Source organism: Procambarus clarkii, chromosome 62 (assembly GCF_040958095.1).
Source record: "Procambarus clarkii isolate CNS0578487 chromosome 62, FALCON_Pclarkii_2.0, whole genome shotgun sequence".
Taxonomy (NCBI): Eukaryota; Metazoa; Arthropoda; class Malacostraca; order Decapoda; family Cambaridae; genus Procambarus; species Procambarus clarkii.
In genome coordinates, this window is record NC_091211.1 from 27,748,723 (window position 1) to 27,767,976 (window position 19,254).

The 19,254-nt window shown below is 47.2% G+C and overlaps 1 protein-coding gene across 1 annotated transcript in view; it reads left to right on the top strand.

Moving 5' to 3' along the window:
* The first annotated feature begins 2,152 nt into the window (after window positions 1-2,152).
* Window positions 2,153-19,254, top strand: part of LOC123766393 (uncharacterized) — a 192,007-nt gene continuing 174,905 nt past the window's right edge. Inside the window, exon 1 of the mRNA XM_045755453.2 lies at window positions 2,153-2,463. The gene's annotated coding sequence lies outside the window, so the exon portion shown is untranslated. The remainder of the gene's footprint in view (window positions 2,464-19,254) is intronic.

A 19,254-nucleotide genomic window follows, 5' to 3' on the forward strand; every position in this document is an offset into this window, starting at 1 on the left:
CCACCACAGCTGCAGGTAGCCCCCACCACCACAGCTGGAGGTAGCCCCCACCACCACAGCTGGAGGTAGCCCCCACCACCACAGCTGGAGGTAGCCCCCACCACCACAGCTGCAGGTAGCCCCCACCACCACAGCTGCAGGTAGCCCCCACCACCACAGCTGCAGGTAGCCCCCACCACCACAGCTGCAGGTACCTCCCTGCCTGATGCCCGACACAAATGATAACAGATGTTATCACCGGTGATAACACAGGTGATAACAGGAAACACATGTGATAGCACATAACACGGACGATAGCAGATAACAAAGGTGACAACTCAAGTGACAGCACATAACACAGGAGATAACAGATAAAGCTGATATCAGATAGCACACGTGATTCAACGTGTATAGACAAGTCAGGTGTTCAGGGTCTGTCATCTACTAGGGTTATGTTGAGCACATCTGTGTCTGTCTGTGTCATTTGCATGAGATATCATGATCACAACATGCGAGATACTCCAGAGATATCAACAACACGGACTAAGGCAAAGGATGATATCAGTAGTGAAGTATGAACACCTGCCGGCAGGGGTAGTGTGAGCACCTGCCAGCAGGGGTAGTGTGAGCACCTGCCAGCAGGGGTAGTGTGAGCACCTGCCAGCAGGGGTAGTGTGAACACCTGCCAGCAGGGGTAGTGTGAACACCTGCCAGCAGGGGTAGTGTGAACACCTGCCAGCAGGGGTAGTGTGAACACCTGCCAGCAGGGGTAGTGTGAACACCTGCCAGCAGGGGTAGTGTGAGCACCTGCCAGCAGGGGTAGTGTGAGCACCTGCCAGCAGGGGTAGTGTGAACACCTGCCAGCAGGGGTAGTGTGAACACCTGCCAGCAGGGGTAGTGTGAGCACCTGCCAGCAGGGGTAGTGTGAACACCTGCCAGCAGGGGTAGTGTGAACACCTGCCAGCAGGGGTAGTGTGAACACCTGCCAGCAGGGGTAGTGTGAACACCTGCCAGCAGGGGTAGTGTGAGCACCTGCCAGCAGGGGTAGTGTGAACACCTGCCAGCAGGGGTAGTGTGAGCACCTGCCAGCAGGGGTAGTGTGAGCACCTGCCAGCAGGGGTAGTGTGAACACCTGCCAGCAGGGGTAGTGTGAGCACCTTTCCAGCAGGGGTAGTGTGAGCACCTGCCAGCAGGGGTAGTGTGAACACCTGCCAGCAGGGGTAGTGTGAACACCATAAACTTGTCCTGAGCACGCAAGTGTGGACCTTGCAATTGACATTATGCCTCTACCTTGAGCTTTAGTTCCTTGCAACAAGAGTTATATGTGTACCTTGACGCGTGCAACCTTGCAACAGGAGTTCAGACGTGTACCTTGAGCCCTTGCAATACTAGCCACTTGTGAGCCGTGAAAGCGTTACCACGCAACAATACCACATAAGCGTGGGAGTTTGCAGTGGACGCCACATATCGTACAAAAGGTGACACCCATGCACCGAGGGAGGCGTGGGAGGGGTGAGACTACAGTGTCCACGCCTGGCAACTTGCGTGGGACTGCTGCAAGAAAGTGAGCGCGGCGTTCAGGAGGAAACAGTGCAGGGAGGGCCGAGTGCAGGCCCTGGGGAGAGCAGGAGTAGGACTCGGTGCTTTGCATCACTCTGCACACAAGCTTGTTTTTCCTGGCGCAGCTGCCACATTACCGCTCCTCTCCTCTGTTCCCGTGACTTTCCTCCACGCCGACTCTCTTCACGTGGCAGCGCCGCTCAGGTGTATGAACAGGTGCCACGTAGCGTATATAACATTTCATTTTCGTGTCCTAGTTGCATGATGCGGAATGAATGCTTCTTATATCATCATTATAATATGCTGCTTCATTGTTGCTAGTTTACAGTTGTTAATTAGGACTCATGGCAATATTCGCTAAATACAGGAAAGTAAGTTCTTTCAGCTAAACATTACCAAGGGATTTATTCACAATAATGCTATGATTTGTTTTCTGTACAGCTGTGTATTCGAATATATTCATGAAAGGAATAAATCCCCTACACCAACGTGGAATAATCTCCTACAACACTCCTTCCTGAGTGTATTTACCATGTGGAGTATCCGAGTGTAAAGTTGAGGTGTTGACATCCTGGGCGTCAGGCAGGTGAGATGAACTCTGGCCCAAGCTGTCAGTTGTAGCCCGTGTGTTGTGAGGGGAGGACGCGTCGCTCCCCGGCTCCTCGAGTACACGCTGCTCGCTTCACACTCTCCCAAACATCCTGTCATTATGATATTGAGAAAAAACACCAGTGAGCAGTGACCTAATGTGGTGGTTGTGATCAGAGTTTGTAAACCCGATCTGCAACTCCAAGGAATAATAATATCAATGAATAGTGTGTCATGGAATTAATAGAGTGGACAAAAGGTTTACTGTGTGACCCAGTCGATAGACACCTGCCAGGATAAAGCCGGAGACAACACCTGCTTCACCTGCACGCAGAGGTAAGAACACCTGTCTCGCTCATCGATACACGGGTAAAAGCCACGTGAAAGGAGGCCAGGTGTTGTGTAACACCTGCCTCCACTCGTGAAGGGAGGTCAGGTGTTGGGTAACACCTGCCTCCACTCGTGAAGGGAGGCCAGGTGTTGTGTAACACCTGCCTCCACTCGTGAAGGGAGACCAGGTGTTGGGTAACACCTGCCTCCACTCGTGAAGGGAGGCCAGGTGTTGTGTAACACCTGCCTCCACTCGTGAAGGGAGACCAGGTGTTGTGTAACACCTGCCTCCACTCGTGAAGGGAGGCCAGGTGTTGTGTAACACCTGCCTCCACTCGTGAAGGGAGGCCAGGTGTTGTGTAACACCTGCTTCCTCTCGTGAAGGGAGGCCAGGTGTTGGGTAACACCTGCCTCCACTCGTGAAGGGAGGCCAGGTGTTGTGTAACACCTGCCTCCTCTCGTGAAGGGAGGCCAGGTGTTGGGTAACACCTGCGTCCAGTCCTCACTATTAGTTGTCACACATAACTTCCAGTTGCCTCGAAGTTCAAGTTGGTTATGAGGACCTTCCTACCTACACTCACCTCTCCTCACAATTAGCCTCATACTTGTATTGTTGGTGTGATTGTCGGCTCCTCTGCCCCAGCTCCTCACACACACTCCTCACACCACCACACTTGTCACTCCACGCAACTTTGCCACTCAACGCACACACTTTACATGTTGACAACAATTGTGTGTGTAAAGTGTATGACAATATTTAGTTTGGGCGTTGGTGCCCCTGAGTGCGGGGAGGCGGGCAGGGAGATTCCCCCGCCTTAATCTGTTATTAAGATATAAACACACACACACTTAAGCTTCTGTTTGGAGACGCTGAGGGTCACCTGTTAATTAGGTATACATCCAGTTAACAGGTGGTGGTGTAGTTTACACACTGGGTGTGTTGTGGGAGGGGTTGTGGGCGAAGATAAGGCCTTGGTTAGCCTATAATCCAGGCTAACTGGGTTATAGGCTAACCCAGGTAGCCTATAAGAGTTACCTGAGTTCAAGAGTATATCATGGAGAGTAATCATGAAGTAGCCTATTATCTAATGAAGACAATTTTCTAAACACTGAAGACGCCAAACTTAACTTTCCTATCAGCTTATCTATATATATAATGAAAGCGCAAATTCAGAACTAGCCTCGTATGGTGATCTATGGTGACGCAAATCTTGAGCTAGCCCAATTTAGGCCTATAATGACTGACTTCAAATTTGACATTCTAAGTTTAGGTTACAGCAAGTTATCTTATTTTTTTCATGTATCTAAGTCTATATAGCAGTAACAGCTGTATTCTCACAAATCATTACAGTTTTGGCTGGTTTGAACACGGGCACAAATTGAATAGCCTAACCAGAGGCATGACATAATAGGGAGACGGGTTGTCAAGTCATAGATCAGGCCAAGCTTAAAATTAAGAGTATTCAATAATATATATGAATTATATATAAGATTATACGAGCAGAAAGTCAGTAGGCCTATTGTTTTGTGTCTGGTACGTGTTATATAGGGTTCGTCATGATTGATATCATTTAGACAGCTGCGATATCGTAAGATTTTATATCTGCTATATTCGCCAATCTCACAAATGTATCTGAAAATCCATTTATATCTAGAAAATCAATATTTGTAATAATAGAAAATCAATAGAAATATCAATATCTAAAAAATCGTATTGTTATCTAGAAATCCATTTTTATTTCACTAAATATTGTAACAAATATTTTTTCCTTTTCTCCTCAAAACGATTGGCCAAGTCTATTGTATTTTCGAAACAATCATATTGTATTCTCTCCGTGCACACCGCTTTATACACGGAGGTTTTTTGTGTATTTGGCTTTCCAGTGCGTCGATAAATTTAAGCTAACATTTTTGTTTTTTAACCATTATGTTATTTTTCCGAATTTTTTTGCAATAATCACATGCATAACATTTGTCTCTTGATACATTTAGTTATGTCTACATGACACAGGACGTAATAATTACAGAAAATTGACAATTTAAGCTAATAGCGATGTTCCTAAATGGCCGAACATCGCTTTAAAAATTTATCCTATCGACAATTTCTTGCCAGAAGCCTAAACCTTAAGTCACAAATTATTCTCTAAAAATACATAGAATTCGCCACTTCTCCACCAATAACATCCACGATTTGCAATGGCAAATACCTACCCCAATGACACATGCGATTCGTTTTTTTTTTCAGTACCGTCAATTTCGTCAATTTCTCCCAGAAGTATTTTGCTAGTTTCCCCCACCAACAACTCCCACGGTTCACCCATACCTCACAACGGGAACAGTTCAGGCCTTACACTTTCCAGTAACTCCATCGATTTGTCAATTTATTCTCCAGTTAACAACTATCAATTTGCCAATTCCTCGCCAATAACACACACACACACACACACACACACACACACACACACACACACACACACACACACACACACACACACACACCGATGGTCGAAAGGCGGGATCCAAGATCCATGCTCGATCCTGCAGACACAAACAGGTGAGTACACACACACACACACACACACACACACACACACACACACACACACACACACACACACACACCGATAGTCGAAAGGCGGGATCCAAGAGTCAATGCTCGATCCTGCAGACACAAACAGGTGAGTACACACACACACACATGTAATGAAGATAGGTGTAGGGAGCAGGAGGCCAGATACAAGGTATCATCTGGGAGAGGAAATTCTTCAGGAGTCAGAGAAGGAAAAAGACTTGGGGGTTGATATCACGCCAGACCTGTCTCCTGCAGCACATATCAAGCGGATAACATCAGCGGCATATGCCAGGCTGGCCAACATACGAACGGCATTCAGAAACTTGTGTAAAGAATCATTCAGAACTTTGTATACCACATATGTCAGGCCAATCCTGGAGTATGCAGCCCCAGCATGGAGTCCATATCTAGTCAAGGATAAGGCTAAACTGGAAAAGGTTCAAAGGTTTGCCACCAGACTAGTACCCGAGCTGAGAGGTATGAGCTACGAGGAGAGACTACGGGAATTAAACCTCACTTCGCTGGAAGACAGAAGAGTTAGGGGGGGACATGATCACCACATTCAAGATTCTGAAGGGAACTGATAGGGTAGATAAAGACAGTCTATTTAACACAAGGGGACACAGGTGGAAACTGAGTGCCCAAATGAGCCACAGAGATATTAGAAAGAACTTTTTTAGTGTCAGAGTGGTTGACAAATGGAATGCATTAGGAAGTAATGTGGTGGAGGCTGACTCCATACACAGTTTCAAGTGTACATATGATAGAGCCCGATAGGCTCAGGAATCTGTACACCTGTTGATTAACGGTTGAGAGGGGACCAAAGAGCCAGAGCTCAACCCCCGCAAACACAACTAGGTGAGTACACATACACACACAAAGGGCCTGACGGCTGAGTGGACAGTGCTCGGGATTCGATACCCGGCGGAGGCGGAAATAAATGGGCCAAGTTTCTTTCACCCTGATGCACCTGTTCACATAGCAGTAAATACGTACCTGAGAGTTAATTTAGATTTAGGAAAGACTTGGGGTAAATACTGGTTCGGTAACAGGGTTGTTGATTTGTGGAACCAGTTACCACGTAACGTGGTGGTGGTGGGATTCCTCGATTGTTTCAAGCGCGGGTTGGACATGTATATGAGTGGGATTGGGTGGTTATAAATAGGAGCTGCTTCGTATGGGCCAATAGGCCTTCTGCAGTTACCTTTGTTCTTATGTTCTTATGAGTTAGATAGCTGTTAGGGGCTGCTTCCTGGGTGTGCGTGTAGGGAAAAAAATAACAGTTGAGAGACGGGCCCAAAGAGCCAGAGCTCAATCCCTGCAAGCACAACTAGGTGAGTACACGCGTCGGGTGGGACGCGAAGAAGGGGACACAGGTGGAAACTGAGTACCCAAATGAGCCACAGGGCCGTTAGAAAGAACTTTTTCAGTGTCAGAGTAGTTAACTGATGGAATACATTAGGCAGTGATGTGGTGGAGGCTGACTCCATACACAGTTTTAAATGTAGATATGATAGAGCCCAGTAGGCTCAGGAATCTGTACACCTGTTGAGAGGCGGGACCAGAGAGCCACAGCGCAACCCCTGCAAGCACAACTAGGTGAGCACCCACACACGACAAAGTTCTCCCTACCCCCCACCACCCCGCCACCTCACCCAGTAGGAACCAGCAGACCATTACAGAAGTGGACGCACTAGTGGACGCCTGAGAGACATACCCCCTGCCGCCCGACGCCACCAGTGGTCCTCAGAGTGGAGTAAGAGCAACAAGCCACTGTGTGTCAGGTGACACGGGTCGTCGGTCCTGTGAAATGCTTGAGAGTGAGCAGACACCAAGTGTAAGTGAGAGTACATACTGCCTGCTCCTTTTCTTCCATGCAGACGAAGTCACAATAACGTGGCTGAAGAAATGACCAAACGACACATGAGGAGATCGAGAAGCGAAACGACGTTTCGGTCCGTCCTGGACGGACCGAAAGAAAGGGAAATAGAAAGAAAGAAATGGAAGGGGGAAGTCGTTCAGGACGGACCGAAACGTCGTCGTTTCTCCATCTTCTGATGTGTGGTTTGCTCATCACCTTTTCTTCTATACTACTGTTGTCACTGTTGATGCTTCACAAATCTGTGGATTCTAATTGTATGTGTTTATAGATCTGTTAAATATACGTCTGGTTTTGTTGTCATTGTTGATAATTGCCAACAGTGTACTGTTGCTCAACCATGGAACCCCAACATTTCTACCTCATGTTGGGGTTAAGACTTCTCTGGTGTTAATGTAAACATTATGCTTTGTTAAATTTATCTTTTATATATTATAATGCTGATGTTTTTGCTTTTGTCTTTTTCCCCTCAGTGGTTAATTACTTTTTTTGCTTCGGTGGATAATTATGGTGGTCTATTGGCTTTTGTGATTAATTATTGTGGTCCTTCTGTTGTGGTTAATGTTAGTCTTTCTTTTATTGTGGTTAATGCTGGTTCTTTTACAGTTATGGCTAATTTATCCTAATTTAAGCCCTTTTGTTTGGATAATATAAGTTTTGTTGTGGTTAATGTTGACCTTTCTGTGGTTAATGTTGACCTTTCTGTGGTTAATGTTGACCTTTCTGTGGTTAATGTTGATCGTTCTGCTGTTGTGATCAGCTGGTCTTGTTGCTCTTGTGGTTAACGATGGTTCTTCTGCTGCTGTTGCTTTTAAAACTCGTCCTCTCTATGTTCGTTTATTCTGATGTTGCATATTATTTTTAGGTCTAACTCAGAATATCTTTAGTGTTGCCGGTAACTCTTCCGGTGTTGTCCTCTGGGTGTCAATCTTCCCCTGATTTCCTTGTGACTGTTAATACTGCTGCCTCGCGTGTTCCCTGTGGCGGGAAATACCATTACCATGGTTCATTTTGACAATCTCTCGTGAGAAACGTTAATAATGTTGTCATACAGCGTTTAGTGACAAGTGAGGACACGACGCATGAGGCTGTTACCTTGTCAGTCATTGATGTGGGTGAGTGGGGAGTAAATATTAGCTCTTGTTCTCCTTACATATGTAGGTAATTTTCATAGCCTAATTAAAGCACACGTTAAAATTGTTTTATGTGTAAACAAGATAGGCTGGCTACATTTACCTCTGGGAGTTTGCACCATCTTCTGATGTAGATTTAACTAAATGTAAACTCTGTGAGCTTCGAACCTGGTCAGCCAGGGCCTCCAAGCCCGCTTGGTGTGTCCAGTACTACAGCCACTTTGCCAACAGACTGTACGAAAGTATTGGAAAGTTATTTGACTTTTAACCCCAATACCCGACAGCTCTCGTGACCATTTTGGGCACACATATTTCATCAAATCACTTCATCATGCTGGGGCCGCATGAGTAACATTTGTGCGTCAGGCTTCACTGTACAAATATGTTACAAGCTTGACGCACAAGCTTGCAGAATGATGTGCCGTTATTTTCAAATATTTCTTTCTCTATAGGTTCTATATAATATAGGTTCTTTTCTTACAATAATAATTTATTATATTAGGAACATGAATTACTGACTTAGTTTTGGTAGTTTAGGTTAGGTCATGATAGTTTAGCTCGTATGTCTATGTTACTTTTAACTCAAATTAAAATACAAAATTCATTATATAATATAATGGAAAGCGTTTTCATTTCATAAAAAAAAATTATATAAATTTAGGAAAACTCGCCTTATTAGGCATACCGGGCCTTGTATTGTAGGCCAAGTAGTGCGTTCTGGCTATTAGGTATATCATATATATATATATATATATATATATATATATATATATATATATATATATATATATATATATATATATATATATATATATATATGAGAAAGCTGCATGAACGCGCAAGCCGTAGATCACTAAGAACTCTTTGACCTCTTTTAGATCATTTAGTGATATATGGCTTGCGCGTTCATGCAGCTTTCTCACACATGTTTAACTCAATGCGGCCCGTGCATGCGCCAGAATTTGATGAAAAACTGTACCCAAATGGATCCATGAGTGTCGCCGGGGGTTGATCAGTCAGGAAGTTTAGCTAATAAGCATCCGGACTGACCAATCCTTATAGACGATCATTGGTGCGGTGGTCACGGTACTGTGTACGTTTAAGGGTGATCCTGGACGGCATGGGTTCGAATCCTGGCTGGGTCAAAGAGTTCTTAGTGATATATATATATATATATATATATATATATATATATATATATATATATACAACATATATATATATATATATAATATATATATATATATATATATATATATATATATATATATATATTATATATATATATATATATATATATATATATATATATATATATATAATGTGTGTGTTTTAATGCGCGTGTGTGAGAGTACATGAATATGTATATATGTACATGTGTATGTAATATTAACAAATGTGTAACAAGCTTCAAAAGATTGTCACTTGCTTAGCTAAACAAACTATGGGAACTGAATGCCTCTGTAACCCTTTCAACCACCGCCCGCAGGGATAGGGTGCATAATAAACATATGAATGAAGTAGGCTACATGTAAACAGGATGGGGGAATGAATGAAGGCTTGGGCATTAGTATAAACAGGATGGAGAATGAATGAAGGCTTGGGCATTAGTATAAACAGGATGGAGAATGGCTGGGGATATTAGTGTAAGTCTGGGGGATAAAGGGTGGGATAATCTTGCCCACGTGGGGGTAGGAGAATGGCTAGCGCCGCCAGGGAAGGTGGATAGGCTCGGTACCCCCGCTCCCAGCCCCGGGGACCCCCAGGTGGACGACACACATCAATATTTACTGCCCCAGGATCAATAAACCGGGGCTGGGGGACACGTGGCGGTGGTGGAGAGGGGGGATACGTGGTGGTGGAGGTCGGGGACACATGGTTGTGGAGAGGGGGGGACACGTGGTGGTGGTGGAGAGGGGGGGGGCCACGTGGTGGTGGACAGGGGGGGAGGGACACCCTTATTATTACCTGTCGTTGAACCTCACCTACTAGTGAGGTATTGTTCCTTTCTGTGTGTGTGTGTGTGTGTGTGTGTGTGTGTGTGTGTGTGTGTGTGTGTGTGTGTGTGTGTGTGTGTGTGTGTGTGTGTGTGTAAATCACGAAAATTAACACGTGATGAGAAATGTGACAGTGTTACATATATATAAATACAATCTTAATGTAAATATTCCGTTTCATTCATAGACTACGCAGATTAATATGAACTTGTGCTATATTTACCCATGTTATGTTGTATACTTGGCCAATATTCGTTAACTATTAGGCTAACTTGTATAGAGCAAATAGCTCTCAAATGTGTTCAGCTGTTCACTCCAGCGACAACTGTTTTCATTTATGCCAGTAGTCTATCAGACTGTTCGTGGTCTGTCAACCTTGCCAGCGTGCGTGTGTTCAACACAAACTGGCAACTCGTAAATAAGACCAGAACCTGGCCATAAAATGTGTGAGTCAAGTGATTTAATTCAACAAATTACAACAGCCTTATGTTGCATTTGAGGAGAATAGGCTTATACCAAATACGATTAAATACTAATATAAATAAACATGTTAGTAAGTTTTCAAATAAAAATACAAGTTATACTATATTTGCAAGTACAAACACAAATTTATCCCCATCTCTTGTTGCAAATAGATGAAATGGGTTAGAAGAGTTTGTGATAGAAATGTAATGAATAATAAAATAAGTGAAGGAGTTAGACAACAATTCAATTAATTGTAGATTGGTAGGAAAGGCAGACCTTAGGAACTGACACGCCATCTTGCAAGTGCAGTGTGTAGCCTAAGACACACACACACACACACACACACACACACACACACACACAGACGCCAGCGAGAGCCCACAACCATGAGCAGGAGCACAGTCTGGCAGCCAGCCACAGTGCACTGCCACCAAACAATACACTGGCTTTTTATTATCAGATGGCTATTGTGTTGAGTGTTGGCGCAGGCGCGGGGTGTACCGAGAACAGCAGAGCAGCGCTGCTCACGCTGAACCCTCTTGCCTTAGTTCTCATGCACTCTCCAAGCTCCATTGTTGCCTCTACCCCTCACCAACCTTCCATGTTGCCTCTACCCTCACCAACCTTCCATGTTGCCTCTACCCTCACCAACCTTCCATGTTGCCTCTACCCTCACCAACCTTCCATGTTGCCTCTACCCCTCACCAACCTTCCATGTTGCCTCTACCCCTCACCAACCTTCCATGTTGCCTCTACCCCTCACCAACCTTCCATGTTGCCTCTACCCCTCACCAACCTTCCATGTTGCCTCTACCCCTCACCAACCTTCCATGTTGCCTCTACCCCTCACCAACCTTCCATGTTGCCTCTACCCCTCACCAACCTTCCATGTTGCCTCTACCCCTCACCAACCTTCCATGTTGCCTCTACCCCTCACCAACCTTCCATGTTGCCTCTACCCCTCACCAACCTTCCATGTTGCCTCTACCCCTCACCAACCTTCCATGTTGCCTCTACCCCTCACCAACCTTCCATGTTGCCTCTACCCCTCACCAACCTTCCATGTTGCCTCTACCCCTCACCAACCTTCCATGTTGCCTCTACCCCTCACAACCTTCCATGTTGCCTCTACCCCTCACCAACCTTCCATGTTGCCTCTACCCCTCACCAACCTTCCATGTTGCCTCTACCCCTCACCAACCTTCCATGTTGCCTCTACCCCTCACCAACCTTCCATGTTGCCTCTACCCCTCACCAACCTTCCATGTTGCCTCTACCCCTCACCAACCTTCCATGTTGCCTCTACCCCTCACCAACCTTCCATGTTGCCTCTACCCCTCACCAACCTTCCATGTTGCCTCTACCCCTCACCAACCTTCCATGTTGCCTCTACCCCTCACCAACCTTCCATGTTGCCTCTACCCCTCACTTCTCCACTCATATTTCTCGGCCATACAATGTTGACACTTTTTTATTGATTCATCTGTAGGCTTCCAGGTTTTGGAGTCAATCTTTATTAACTCAGGAGTAGATTTTGCTTCACAATTATAAATTGTTGTCGCGAGTCGCCACAGACGGAAGTTACTTCACTTTTATTTAAGAGTTGTATTCGTGGGTCCTCTGGTAAGGTTAGGTTCGGGTAATTTAGGACATCGTTTTTGAGACGTGACAACTGGAGAGGACATTCACACACGTGGTGCTGCTGCTCCTCTAGTTGCATTCCTCTTGCCCCCACCTGTTGCTCTCTATCTTGAGATTATCTTGAGATTATCTTGAGATGATTTCGGGGCTTTAGTGTCCCCGCGGCCCGGTCCTCGACCAGGCCTCCACCCCTAGGAAGCAGCCCGTGACAGCTGACTAACACCCAGGTACCTATTTTACTGCTAGGTAACAGGGGCATAGGGTGAAAGAAACTCTGCCTCTTGTTTCTCGCCGGCGCCTGGGATCGAACCCAGAACCACAGGATCACAAGTCCAGCGTGCTGTCCGCTCGGCTGACCGGCTCTCTAGGCCAAAGTTTTCCGACACTTTACGTTAAAGTTCGTTTCCCATTACAGCTTAATAATTAGGAACACATTTTCGGCGTACTCTAACAACTAGGCCTATAGTTGTTAATGCAATGACTATTCTCTCATTTTTTTTTCTAAAGATACTTAAATTGAATATAGTGTATTAGGTTAGCTTGACCCATTTTTTTGTATCTAATTCATTACACTTGTTCATAATATGCTGCAATTAACATAAATTATCTCATTTCATCACCACAGCGGACCTATGCTGCGGGGCCGCACACCCACATCATCATAGGCTTGCGAGTTTTTTTTTGTTTGTTTTAGCGTGCGCATTTTATGAGGCTATTAGGGCCTACAGTTACACTTGTTCGGGGAGATATATTGCATATTGATAATAAGTTACAATAGATAACGTTGATAATAAGTCACAATAGGTTACATTGATTTTTTTTTGAGATATATACAAGAGTTGTTACATTCTTGTAGAGCCACTAGTACGCGTAGGGTTTCGGGCAGGTCCCTGGAATACGATCCCCGCCGCGAAGAATCCTTGTTACAACCAAGTACACATTTTACTGTTGAGTTAAACAGAGGCTACAGTTAAGGATTTGCGCCCAGTAAATCCTCCCAGGCCAGGATACGAACCCATGACAAAGCGCTCGCGGAACGCCAGGCGAGTGTCTTACCACTACACCACGGAGACTGGTAAGTCCTTTATTACAGACTGCAGTAGCCTAAGGCTATTTAGACTACAGTCACACAAAGGGGGGATACAGTACATGGTCCGGAAGCTGTACCCCACATCTTGGTGCACATGTGTCGTGCCTAATAGCAAGAACCACAGTATTTGGCCTAGTATGCAAGGCCCAATTTGCCTAACAAGCAGAGTGATTATCGCTATTTTCAAATATTTATCTTCGAATAGGTTTATTCTAACATTATTATATTGTATTAAGAACATGAATTATTGACTTAGTTATGTTAGGATAGGTTAGATCAAATTTCTTTGTTAGTTTTAACATAAAAACAAAATCAAATCATATATATCATGTAATTGAAAGCTTTATCCTGTCAAAAGAAACTTTGTGAAAAAAATATATATAATTTCGTGAAGACTCGGCTTGTTAGGCAACTTGGCCTATTAGGTACAACATATATACTGAGAGTTTACTTGCTGGTTTGTCAGTAAGGAATTTGTTATAATAACCTCAGGAGCTTCATAGGCCTTATATAAACCTAAGTCCACTACGGGATCACCATAGCCCGTGCTACTTGGAACATTTTGTTCAAAGTAGCGAATCTTAAACAACATTATATAAACCCATCTTTGTTGTTGTTTAAGATTCGCTACCTGGAACGAGGTTCCAAGTAGCACGGGCTATGGTGAGCCCGTAGCAAAAAACCAACCTGCTTGGGGAGACATATAAATGGGTTATATTAATAACTAATTGTATTATACTGTCTCCTCTTTCAAAGCAATCCAGTAATATTCAACTGTCACGTCATCAATTTAGACCACTTTGTCAATAGCATTACGTTGCATAAATAATAAGTATATAAAATAAAACCAAAATGTCAAACTATTGCATCAACAACAAAGCAATAATGAATAAATACATCCAATGAGTTATAGGTAATTGTGGGCAATAAGCGAGTCAGCTTTCAACACCAGAGAAGTTATCATAAATGATATTCTTCCCGTGGGATATCATTCGAGTTTCGATGGAAGTGTTATGTATAATTCTGCGTCGTGTCCCATTCTTAGAATGATGCCTTCAGTGAGGCTATCGTGTCCCATTCTTAGAATGCTGCCTTCAGTGTGGCTATCGTGTCCCATTCTTAGAATGATGCCTTCAGTGAGGCTATCGTGTCCCATTCTTAGAATGATGCCTTCAGTGAGGCTATCGTGTCCCATTCTTAGAATGCTGCCTTCAGTGAGGCTATCGTGTCCCATTCTTAGAATGCTGCCTTCAGTGTGGCTATCGTGTCCCATTCTTAGAATGATGCCTTCAGTGAGGCTATCGTGTCCCATTCTTAGAATGCTGCCTTCAGTGAGGCTATCGTGTCCCATTCTTAGAATGCTGCCTTCAGTGTGGCTATCGTGTCCCATTCTTAGAATGATGCCTTCAGTGAGGCTATCGTGTCCCATTCTTAGAATGCTGCCTTCAGTGTGGCTATCGTGTCCCATTCTTAGAATGATGCCTTCAGTGTGGCTATCGTGTCCCATTCTTAGAATGATGCCTTCAGTGAGGCTATCGTGTCCCATTCTTAGAATGATGCCTTCAGTGAGGCTATCGTGTCCCATTCTTAGAATGATGCCTTCAGTGTGGCTATCGTGTCCCATTCTTAGAATGCTGCCTTCAGTGTGGCTATCGTGTCCCATTCTTAGAATGATGCCTTCAGTGTGGCTATCGTGTCCCATTCTTAGAATGATGCCTTCAGTGAGGCTATCGTGTCCCATTCTTAGAATGATGCCTTCAGTGAGGCTATCGTGTCCCATCCCTAGAATGTTGCCTTCAGTGAGGGTACCGTGTCCCATCCTTAGAATGCTGCCTTCAGTGTGGCTATCATGTCCCATCCTAGAATGCTGCCTTCAGTGTGGCTATCATATTCCACCCTTAGAATGCTGCCTTCAGTGTGGCTATCGTGTCCCATCCTTAGAATACTGCGTTCAGTGAGGCTACCGTGCACGATGCTGTGGTGGGTCTTCTCACAGCGGAACGCAGCGATATGCAAATTAAGAAAGAATTCCTAAGAAACTGGTTTAGAAGCTTGACATATTTACACCATATAAAGGTAAAGCTGACGACATGACGCAACCTTTGTGTATATTGTGATAACCAAACAAAGACTTGATTGAATGATATTTTTGGTTATCTCCCATGATATAAGGCACATTGTTATGGAATTGTTTCAGTCACACGAAGGTAAATGTTGGTTCTTTATCCCGAGTGCTAAACACATGGAACTGAACGCTAAAAGGCGTCAATCAAGGTTATAAACTTGGGTCACATCCGTGCCTGGCATTGTTTGCCTGACCACAGGTCTACCTGACAAACAATATGAGACATCCATTGTTCTAATTCTCATTGTTTGGCTGTACGACAGTTAAGTAGTGGTGGACCACTGCCTTGAAGACAAGATATAAGTGTTTTGCTGACCTTGTGAGAGACAACACGATGCTGTGACACGTGCACGACCCGTGACCACCACAGCACCACACACTGACAGTGACCACCACAGCACTACACCACACACTGACAGTGACCACCACAGCACCACACCACACACTGACAGTGACCACCACAGCACCACACCACACACTGACAGTGACCACCACAGCTCCACACACTGACAGTGACCACCACAGCACCACACACTGACAGTGACCACCACAGCACTACACACTGACAGTGACCACCACAGCTCCACACACTGACAGTGACCACCACAGCACCACACACTGACAGTGACCACCACAGCACTACACACTGACAGTGACCACCACAGCACCACACACTGACAGTGACCACCACAGCACCACACACTGACAGTGACCACCACAGCACTACACACTGACAGTGACCACCACAGCACTACACACTGACAGTGACCACCACAGCACTACACCACACACTGACAGTGACCACCACAGCACCACACACTGACAGTGACCACCACAGCACTACACACTGACAGTGACCACCACAGCACCACACACTGACAGTGACCACCACAGCACCACACACTGACAGTGACCACCACAGCACCACACACTGACAGTGACCACCACAGCACCACACCACACACTGACAGTGACCACCACAGCTCCACACACTGACAGTGACCACCACAGCACCACACACTGACAGTGACCACCACAGCACCACACACTGACCTTAAGCCCACCCCAACACCGCTGCGTGTGTGTGTGGGGTGCGCGCTCGAGTGTGTCAAGTGGTTGACGGAGTGTCGGTGTTCTCCAGGTGTGGAGGCCGCCCGCAACACCTACCTACAGTTTTGTTTTTCAATCGTTATGAGAAATGATATCACGGTGTAGGTGTTGCTGTGGGTACAGGTGTGTTGCTTCGCTAGTGTGAAATGACACTAAACATGTGTTTCTTGAGTGCGTTTGGGCATGAACGTGTGTGTGTGTGTGTGTGTGTGTGTGTTTACTAGTTGTGTTTTTACGGGGGTTGAGCTTTGCTCTTTCGGCCCGCCTCTCTACTGTCAATCAACTGTTTACTAACTATTTTTTTTTCCCCACACCACACACACACAAACCCCAGGAAGCAGCCCGTGACAGCTGACTAACTCCCAGGTACCTATTTACTGCTAGGTAACAGGGGCATTCAGGGTGAAAGAAACTTTGCCCATTTGTTTCTGCCTCGTGCGGGAATCGAACCCGCGCCACAGAATTACGAATCCTGCGCGCTATCCACCAGGCTACGAGGCCCCTGCACCAGGCTACGAGGCCCCTGTGTGTGTGTGTGTGTGTGTGTGTGTGTGTGTGTGTGTGTGTGTGTGTGTGTGTGTGTGTGTGTGTGTGTGTGTGTGTGTGTGTGTGTGTGTAGGCCTAATGACGTGAGTGGAGAAGTATTGAGAGAATGTACTCACCTAGTTGTACTTTTATGTGTGTGTGGTGGTGTGAGTGAGGAGAGGAACAGCACCCCGGTGACAAGTCTTCGCTGAGTGCTCCTGTGGGCTCCTGGGTGCTAGCTCCCGGGTGCTGGCTCCTGAGGGGCCCCGTCCAGCGCTTCCCTCCCTCCCAACCCTACCCCACACCTCAACACCATGGATCATGTTGCTTGCACGCCTCGTGTTCTACAGGTGTGGAGCACACCTGGCTTGTTGCTCTTGTGATCCGGCCGCTTCCTGCCACTGGAGTACGGAGATGATTTGGTTTGTATTCATTTGTTAATACTTTGGTCAGTTACTTTTCCCGCCTTTTGCTTTGGGCAACGTTGGTGGAAACTGCAGGCGTCCAGAACCTGCGTCATCTACACCCAACGACAGCAGGGTGCGCTATGTGTAGACTGCTTGCACGTGTAGACTGCTTGCACGTGTAGACTGCTTGCACGTGTAGACTGCTTGCACGTGTAGACTGCTTGCACGTGTAGACTGCTTGCACGTGTAGACTGCTTGCACGTGTAGACTGCTTGCACGTGTGGGGGAGGTGACCTCCCCACCGGAGGGGGACATCGTTGGTGACATGTCATGAACGCGGTACATGTGGCTTGGTGTAGTGCGCCGCCCCGGTGATATTGGTAGAGAGTGAGGGTGATGCAAAAGTTTCTTGCATGATAGTGGGCGTGGAGTGGTTGATGTTTGTCCTTGTGGACAGTGTTGCACCAGCCCCCACCACCACCACCCTGGTGGTGAGTGTTGCACCAGCCCCCACCACCACCACCCTGGTGGTGAGTGTTGCACCAGCCCCCACCACCACCACCCTGGTGGCGAGTGTTGCACCAGCCCCCACCACCACCACCCTGGTGGTGAGTGTTGCACCAGCCCCCACCACCACCACCCTGGTGGCGAGTGTTGCACCAGCCCCCACCACCACCACCCTGGTGGCGAGTGTTGCACCAGCCCCCCACCACCACCACCCTGGTGGTGAGTGTTGCACCAGCCCCCACCACCACCACCCTGGTGGTGAGTGTTGCACCAGCCCCCACCACCACCACCCTGGTGGCGAGTGTTGCACCAGCCCCCACCACCACCACCCTGGTGGTGAGTGTTGCACCAGCCCCCACCACCACCACCCTGGTGGCGAGTGTTGCACCAGCCCCCCACCACCACCACCCTGGTGGCGAGTGTTGCACCAGCCCCCACCACCACCACCCTGGTGGTGAGTGTTGCACCAGCCCCCACCACCACCACCCTGGTGGTGAGTGTTGCACCAGCCCCCACCACCACCACCCTGGTGGCGAGTGTTGCACCAGCCCCCCACCACCACCACCCTGGTGGCGAGTGTTGCACCAGCCCCCCACCACCACCACCCTGGTGGCGAGTGTTGCACCAGCCCCCACCACCACCACCCTGGTGGTGAGTGTTGCACCAGCCCCCACCACCACCCTGGTGGCGAGTGTTGCACCAGCCCCCCACCACCACCACCCTGGTGGTGAGTGTTGCACCAGCCCCCCACCACCACCACCCTGGTGGCGAGTGTTGCACCAGCCCCCCACCACCACCACCCTGGTGGCGAGTGTTGCACCAGCCCCCCACCACCACCACCCTGGTGGTGAGTGTTGCACCAGCCCCCCCACCACCACCACCCTGGTGGTGAGTGTTGCACCAGCCCCCCACCACCACCACCCTGGTGGCGAGTGTTGCACCAGCCCCCACCACCACCACCCTGGTGGTGAGTGTTGCACCAGCCCCCACCACCACCACCCTGGTGGTGAGTGTTGCACCAGCCCCCACCACCACCACCCTGGTGGTGAGTGTTGCACCAGCCCCCATCACCACCCTGGTGGCGAGTGTTGCACCAGCCCCCCACCACCACCACCCTGGTGGCGAGTGTTGCACCAGCCCCCCCACCACCACCCTGGTGGTCACAGTGTGTCATGTAATCACCCCAGTGTTCTGTTATGCTCCGCTCCTTAATGACTGTGCTCAGCGGACTGCCTCGTCACCCCAGCCTTACCTTGACCGTACCTGCCGAGTGGCTCCTCGAACACACCACTGGCCTGACTATGCACTTTATTATCAATGTTGCAAGGAGACACAGTGGGGAAAAA